Source organism: Ictalurus furcatus, chromosome 12 (genome assembly GCF_023375685.1).
Source record: "Ictalurus furcatus strain D&B chromosome 12, Billie_1.0, whole genome shotgun sequence".
Classification (NCBI taxonomy): Eukaryota; Metazoa; Chordata; class Actinopteri; order Siluriformes; family Ictaluridae; genus Ictalurus; species Ictalurus furcatus.
In genome coordinates, this window is record NC_071266.1 from 1954056 (window position 1) to 1962959 (window position 8904).

Consider the following 8904-nt stretch of genomic DNA (forward strand, 5'->3'; position numbering starts at 1 on the left):
ACATCTTGCAATTGAAAGAATATTGCATGGAAGAGTGGTCAAAAATTCCAGCAAGCCTGGTGGACAATTATGCAAAACGTCTACGAGAAGATATTTCTGCTAAAGGGGGCAATACTAGCTTCTGAGACCAAGGGTGTACTTTCTTTTTCCACATAAGAATATCACATCTATTGATATTTCTGTTGAATAAATGATTGTAAAAGCACATTTTCCTTGTGGTTTTGTTCAAGTATATCAACTTCATTAATAAGCACTGTTTCGAAGATGATCAAATGTTTGATTGTCCAAATTTGTCAAAAAGCCAACAATTTCCATGGGGTGTACTTATTTTAATTACAACGTCTAAAAGAATCAGTAAACAAATAAAATATTCTCTTAGTAACTTACCAGTTACATTTTAGCTCACTACACAGTTCTAAGAGACAAAATTACCTAGTATGATTGCCACAATTTTCCACAATTTCCTAGACACTAGAATCAGATTAGCACAGTTTGGTCTTGCTCTGTAATAAAAAAAATTGAAAATTAAAATTAAACTTTAGGTATAGAAGTATACCAAAATACATAAATTACTGGATAAATAGACAGACATCTCTTTTGAAACTGGAAACATTTTGAATATTTAATATTTTAAAATAATGTATAGGTTAATATCAAAATGCAAAATGACAAATATTCAAATACAATTTAAATTTAACATTTTAAAAATACATCATCTTACCTGCTGAAAAGTCCATGGCATTTTAAAATTTTGAAGGAGAGCTTGGAAGTTCTTTAACACTTTGGATTTCTGAAGATGTGAAATCTCTTGGCAGACTTCCAGAATGTGAAATTTATAGGGAATGTGTGGAACTCATTATGTGTGTGTATGTATGTCTGTGTGGGTGTAAGTGGATGTACGTGTGGATGTGGGTGTGGGAACGGGGGGTCAGTGGATATGGGGGGCTTATTACTTTAAGAATTTACAGTGTATGTGCGTTTGTGGATGTATAAATGTGTATGTTTGCATGGGTGTGGGAACAGTACTATCATTTACACATATACAAATTTATGAATTTATGACATACATCTTTCAGATATGACTGATGATAATTACTGATGACCTTTGACCTAGATCTGTCAAAACCAATTAGTGATATGAAACATGCAAACCACCTCAGTCTTCTATGTGCTAATCAGTAAGTGGATTTTTCCTGATTTTCCCTTAATCACTGACAAAACATGGCCACCATCAGCCAATCTTTAGCAGATATTTAGCAGGTATTTCACAAGGTTCCCATTAAGCTATCATCATGAAACAGGGAGGTGTACTTTCATAGTTTCAGGGAGAGACCTACTATTAGCTGATACAATCACTCAAACTGGCCACTTGGGGGGCGCTATTCATATTCAGAGTTGAGTTCAAATAGCTGTTTTTCAGAAACCAAAAGTCCAATTGAGCTGAAATTTGGTGTGCTGCATCAATCTGCTAATCTGTAACTGGATTTTTAATAATCACTAAAAATGATCATTACATCAAAAGTATGGTCACTTTAAGCCAATCGGCTTTCAACAGGCATCTTAAACAATTAGCATTGAGCTATCATCACAAAACTTGATAATTATGTACATGTATGGTCTCTTTATTATTCTCTGTATCTTGGCAAGAACTGGCCACTGGGGAAACTATTGGTGAGGAGCCACTTGAGGCTATATTTGTTATTATTTTTGTAGGTACTATGCATCCACAGATAGGGGTGCACTTTTATAAAAAGTACTTTTATAGCAGGATAAGTATACATCACCCCTGCACACTAACAAAAGGAATTCATCAGCCTTTGTCCAGTCTCTCGGCTGCTTTTAACTTTAGAGGATGGACTGTAAAAGAAAGAATCTTTCATCTCTCTCTTAGGCTGATCACCACGTGTGATATGGCTGCAAAGAAATGTCCCACTTATCTCTCCGCTGAGACCGCATGGAGAGAAATGCTTACCTCTCTCAGTGGTGTAAAATCAGTCAAATCAATCAGTAATACACAGTAGCATTGCACATGTTTTCACTTTCATCTTTGAAATCACCACCAAACTAAATTGCAGGAGGAATATCTATTCTAAAGTCCTTGTCTGCGCTCGTCCAGAAAACACGATTCAAAGGCAGTCTTGTAGTAATTGAAGCTGCAAACTGTTTGTTAAATTAGTATTCCTTTAAACAAACGAGAATCATGCACAAAGCTGTGAATCTCCTCTTCTCCCTTTAATCTCTCTCTTATCTTTGTATGCCAGTCTGTGCTTACTAACATGGTCACTCAGTCAGTGGTCTCTGTTTATGTTGCAGAAAAATAAGATCCAAACTGCTTCAACTATTTGTATTTTGGAATTTCAGTGAAACTTGCAGCAGTCACAGATTTTGGATCCCCATTAATGACATAAATACCATTCCACCGTTCATACAGTGAACTCCACGATTACTTAATTTTCTATTAAAAAATGCACATAATTATTAAAATTTCTCCTCAAAAACTTAATGAAACGTCTTACCTGTCTTATAGAAATCTATCTCCATTGGCAGAATCAAAGAGCTTTAAACACAAGGAAAATGAGGGTTGTTGACCTGCATAATCCAGGTAATATTTAAAAAGCACAAAATGGACCATCCTAGAAAAAGTTTGGAAAGTTTAATATGTCCGAATATGTGTTCACATTTGCTCATTTGTTCACATCAGAACATTTCCCAACTAGAAGCTGTGAGTTACGCTCATACTACTCACCACCAGGAACATGGACAAGTACAAGGCTGAGTCCTACAACATGTGCAGAGTGGTGAAGGAGATGCTACAGGAGGAAACTAGAATCACAGTTCCAACAGGGTGGCTCTAGGAGCCTGTGGCAGGGACTGAGAATGATAGACTATAAAACACTATCCTCCAGAATGGTGAATGCAGACACTTCTCTGGCAGATGAGCTGAACACCTCTCTCGCTAGGTGTGCTAACACTGCTATCAGCAGTACAGTGGCAATCAAAATTATTCAACCCCATAGCAAATCAAGTTTATTGTCAAAATTTACAGACTTTCAGCTGTTTGCAATGAACAAATCACATAAAAGCAATTGAAATAGTTCAACACAACGAATGCTTCAAGTGGTTTCCCCAAATTCAACTGAAAATGCAACTTATGATAATTTTTGCAGATTCAAAATTATTCAACACCCAGAATAGAATCCCTCACAACAGCACAAATATGCAAAACATTGCAGGTTTTTTTTTTTTAATTGCTAACATGCATTGGTCAAAACTGAAGTCACATTGTCAAAACTCTTCACACAGTCAGTGAAAAAGAAGTGTATGTAGACCAAACTGAATCATTTTTCATTGCTTTCACACAAAATGCATTCAAAGACCACATTCTCTGAAATCCATGAACTCATTCATACTCCACCACCTGCAAAACTATACATTTTTAGCACGTTTTCAAATGCTAACACACTGTTCCCAGAACTGTTAAAAGCACATCCAAAACAGTTGTGTATGGGCAAATGTTTTGCATTTCTGCAATGGATCAAGGAAGACATGTTGGTGGGGAGAGAATAGTGGCAGGGAGAGGGAGAATGCGTGGATGACAAAGGAGAAGAAGACCAAGAGCAGTGGTCTCTGATGAGATAAGGGCCACAATTATTGACCATGTTGTAAATAAACCAAGGCTGGTTTACGTGTGTGTTACAGGTTTTTATTTATTTATTTATTTATTTTTACAATTGCTAACATCCTTTTGTCCAATCTGTAGTCACATTTAGCACAATTAGCACAACAGCTGTCAGTTGTGACCATACCATTAAGACAATTCATATTGTTTTCATGCAGAATGCAGTCAATTAACACGTTCTAAAATGCTTCAATTTTCTTTACATATAAGCTTACCCAATACCAAAATCATGGATCTTTATTTTTTTTATTATTATTTATTTTATTTTTTTTACAAATGCCTAAACAGCATGCCAGAAATGAAGACCTAGTGTTGCAAACCATAAATACAGTATAAAGCCTCTACTTCTGCAAAAAAATATCAGCTCCAAAGCATTGAAAAAAATTTTTTTTAATATTCAAACAGCTGATAAGCATTTTTTTTTAAAAATTACTGATCATTGAGGAATAGCTGATTCCATTCTCAATCAGAGACATAGCCAGGTGTTGAAGTCTTTCCATTACATGGACATGCGCAATAAAAATGCACTCTTTGGATTTGTTTTGTTCAAAATAACACCAAACAACACAGAGGAGCATAAAAAGGAAGAAAATGTCTGGACCAGAGAGAGGACTATTTGGTCAAGGGAGCGGACTAGTTGGATCAGGCAGAGAACTAGTTGGACCAGGACAAGGGAGAAGGAGAGGTAGGAGGAGAGGAGTAAGAATGCGTGGTGCTGTTCAAAAGAGAGTAAGAGCTGTTGTCACTGATGAAATAAGTGCCACCATCATAGACCAATGATAAACCATTGTCTATCATTGCGAGAGGCTGGTGAAAAAGTCCAGCCTAATCTCAGATGGTCAACTGTGGCTTCCATTATCTGGATTTTTCAACAAATCAACAAGTAAGTTATGATTTTCATGAGGGCTATCATTGCTGTTTAAGTTGTTATTTATTACAGTACAAATACAAATACAAATATGTTGTATTTTTGTTCCTCTAAAGGACACAACGACTTCCTCACTCTTGGGGAAGAAGAAAGCTTCTCATTGATGACCAGAAGCATGCCATTGTAGCATGGGTCATTGCTGACAATGCAATAAAACTGAGAGAAATTCAGACCAGAATTTTAGAGGACAACCTGGTATTCCAGAACGTAGAAAGCATCAGTCTGGCTACCATTGCTCTGACTCTGACCGAACAAAGAATTTGAATGAAACAGTTGTACACGGTTCCCTATGAAAGAAACCGTGATCAGGTCATGGAACTCCAGCAACAATATGTCCAGGTATGGTGTCTAGACACTATGTCTGATTCTTCAGTGAGTTTTACACTATTCTACACTTTTTCATTATTCTCTATTCCTACCCCACAACTAAACATACCCACACATTGAAAAGCATTTACTGTAAACATTGTGTGTTTGATTTATTTCAGAGAATTATGGTGTTGGAGGCTAATTAGACCGCATGAATTCATTTATGTAGACGAGGCAGGGTTTAACTACGCAAAAACGTGTAGACGAGGAAGAAAAGTAATTGGGAAAAGGGCCATCGTTTATGTGCCGGGTCAGAGAGCAGCAAATATCACAATGTGTGCTGCAATCTCAGGTGCTGGTTTGGTCCTGCAGAAAAGCCAGATTGGTCCCTATAACACAGAGCGCCTTCTTTTGTTTTTAGATGAGCTCCACCACAACTGGTGCCAGAAGCAGGACAGGTGGGAGGAAACATGAGGACATTTGTGATTGCATGGAACAATGTAGCTTTCCACCATTCACATGCAATTACAAAGTGGTTTGCAGCCCGTCCAAGAATGTTTTCCCTTTTTTCTTACTCTATACACTCCTCTGATCAACCCCATTGAGAAATTTGTTTCTGCCTGGAGGTGGAAAGTCTATGATCATCGACCACATGACCAACTGTCCCTGCTGGATGCAATGGATGCTGGCTGCAGAGACATGTCAGTTGAAGACTGCCAGGGGTGGATAAGGCATGCCAAGCATTTCTATCCAAGGTGTATGGTGAGATACAACATAAGATGTGATGTGGATGAGAACATGTAGCAAAATGCTGAAGATCATATAGATTAGAACAGGACTGTACTGTTTTTTGTCAGTTTGTTTTATTTTTGCACACTTTTGAACCAAAGGCCATGTATGTGGGCAGGGGTAGCTCAGTGGTTAAGGTGTTAAACTACTGCTCTGAAGGTCATGAGTTCAAACCCCAGCACCTCCAAACTGCCACTGTTGGGCCCTTGAGCGAGGCCCTTAACCCTCAACTGCTCAGATATATAAATGAAATAAAAATGTAAGTTGCTCTGGATAAGAGCGTCTGCCAAATGCTGTTAAAAAAAAAATGCTGTATGTTTGTCTTTTTTGTTTTGTTTTGTTTTGATCACTGACAGCAGTTTCATATTGCTAATAAAGCCTTTACTGCAGCAATTCTGTCACTTACTGTTTTTTTCTCAGTTGTACATTCTATAAAGTATTAATGTCTCCTTTACTTTTAGATACTATGTTGTACACATACTATCTAATGCACCATGGATTCACACACACTAAAAATTTAGAGTGGTTTACAGCTGACTGAATTTTTATTTATTTATTTATTTATTTTTTAATACATTTCATACTGTATGTTCTATACAGGTAGAACTGAAACATGACAATAACACTGTTTTTGTAATGCCACCAACTGTTAGTATTTTTGTTAGTCATTGCGCTATGATTGACTATATGTACCTGTTGGATAGAAAACTAGTGCTAGTGTTTTGACTGAATGATTGGATTTTGAACCAGGTTTGCACTGTTTTGATAGAGTTAGTGTATATTGAAAGTTTTTTGCATTTCGTAATGTAGAGTTTGTATTTAATTGACAAAATGTGGTTCTGGCCAGAAAATTAACTATTTGGCCTATTGTATGATGTAGCTGTGTTGCTGTCTTAATTACCTGAATCCTTTCTGTTTTTGACTTAATCTCATATGTTGCATTTATCACTCATGCTATAAATGTTACTAATCTTTTCTTTTCCCAATATGCAACACTGTGACTTCCTCCACTACAACTTACTCCACCTACAGCATTTTGGCTTCACTACCACTCCACATTTCCCATATTCACATTCCCATATCCATAACATAATTTGTTTTCATACATCAAACATAATATATTATGTTTATGGTGAAATTTGGCATCTGTGGCTCAGGTGGTAGAGCGGGTTGTCCACTAATTGTAGGGTTGGTGGTTTGATTCCCGGCCCACATGACTCCACATGAGGAAGTGTCCTTGGGCAAGACACTGAACCCCAAGTTGCTCCCGATGGCATGTTAGCACCTTGCATGACAGCTCTGCTACCATTAGTGTGTGTGTGTGAATGGTTGAATGAGACACAGTGTAATGCGCTTTGGATAAAAGCACTATATAAGTGCAGAACATTTACCATTTTACCAAAATATTAAGGTATATAATATTTAAGTAATTTGAGAGTGTAGGAACACTGACTCAATTAGGTCATTCTCAGTGCTTCATCGGAGTGAGCGTTCAATGCACCACGATTTTATTTTTATTGAAATGAAAGGGGTTTTTTAACACATCTTTCTGCATTGTTCAAAAGAAACAAAGTTTATTTAACAAAGGTAAATTTAAATCAAGTTTTTTAAGTACACTACCTGTCAAAAGTTTTGAACACTTACTTATTTAAAATATTTTTTCACATTTTAGAATAATAATAATGTCTGCAAAGCTACTGTATGACATAACACAAATGGGTCAAGTCTATGTATTTAATCTTTAATGTAGGAATATACTACAATCCCAAATTATTGTTAAGTCATGTTTGAGGTTTTTTTTTCAGTAAATCTAAACAGGATACATAATGTACAAGGTAAAGTTACTGAAAGTTTGGAAATGATCTGCTACATGCCAGTGTGTCCACCCTGACACTCAACCACGGCTGGAAGAACTTTAAACAGTCTGTTGATATAATTATTGCATGCTGTTTCTGTCAGCTCCTCAAACCAGAATTTATGTCATAAATGTCAACAACCAAGTCAGACTTTGTTGTCGGTTTAGCCTTCTTCCGAATGTACTCCTTCATAGCGTGCCACACCATCTCAATTGGATTCATATCCGGGGATTCCGTGGGAGTCTTGATCCATTATCCCTTCGAAGATTGCAATAGGCCCTGGTCATAGTCTCGATATTGCTCCCCACACATGAACTTTCAGTGGTTTGGCTTTGGTTTGGAGACATGTCTCCCCGTCTTATGGAACGACATGGTGGCAAAGCCCTCCAAAGCCACTGTTGTTTCATCTGTGAAGATGTCTCATGAAACATCTCCTTCTTGTTGATCCATTTTTGCTCTTGCTGGAGACGTATCTCTCTGTTTTTGTCTCTGATAATGGGACAGTGTTGGGTTTTCATATACTTCCATTCTTTGCCTGATCCGCTGAATGCATCACTCACTGATGTCTACTTGATTTTCATGCCATAGCTGTTTTTTCATAGAAGTTGAAGTCAGTTCATCATTGTGGCTGGTGATTTTATCAGTGGCTGTAATAATGTCACTAAAAACCAATGGAAAAAAATAAACATTTGTCATCACCAACATTAAAACACATTATTTTATTTTACTTTTTAATTCCATCATATTGTATGAAGTTAGTAAGAGATAACTTACATATTTATCTTGTGAGATTTACGCATGTGTGATGACATAATGCTTATTTATTCAGAAACAGAAGTAACTAAATACAAAAATGATAATTTTAACTCTGACAGCCTGCTTTCAGTTGATGGATGCCCCATTTATATATATATATATATATATATATATATATATATATATATATATTATATAAATTCTGCAGAGCTATTCATCCATCCATCCATCTTCTATACCGCTTAATCCTTTTCAGGGTCACGGGGAAACCTGGAGCCTATCCCAGGGAGCATTGGGCACAAGGCAGGGTACACCCTGGACAGGGTGCCAATCCATCGCAGGGCATAATAACACACCCATTCATACACTACGGACACTTTGGACAGGCCAATCACCCTGTTATATTTGTTCAGCCGCAGCACGGGGAGAGCATACAAACTCCACACACACAGGGCCATGGTGGGAATCGAACCCCCAACCCTTGAGGTGCCCCTCAGAGCTATTCAAGACAACTATATTATATATATTTTTTATTTAATATATATATATATATTTTTATTCAGAAGTGTCATGTTTGTGATTTTTAT

At 37.0% G+C, this 8904-nt stretch overlaps 1 pseudogene; it reads right to left on the reverse strand.

Annotated features, from left to right (window-relative positions):
* Nucleotides 1-7482: 7482 nt before the first annotated feature.
* On the reverse strand, nucleotides 7483-8239 carry LOC128615740 (uncharacterized; annotated as a pseudogene).
* Nucleotides 8240-8904: the final 665 nt, after the last annotated feature.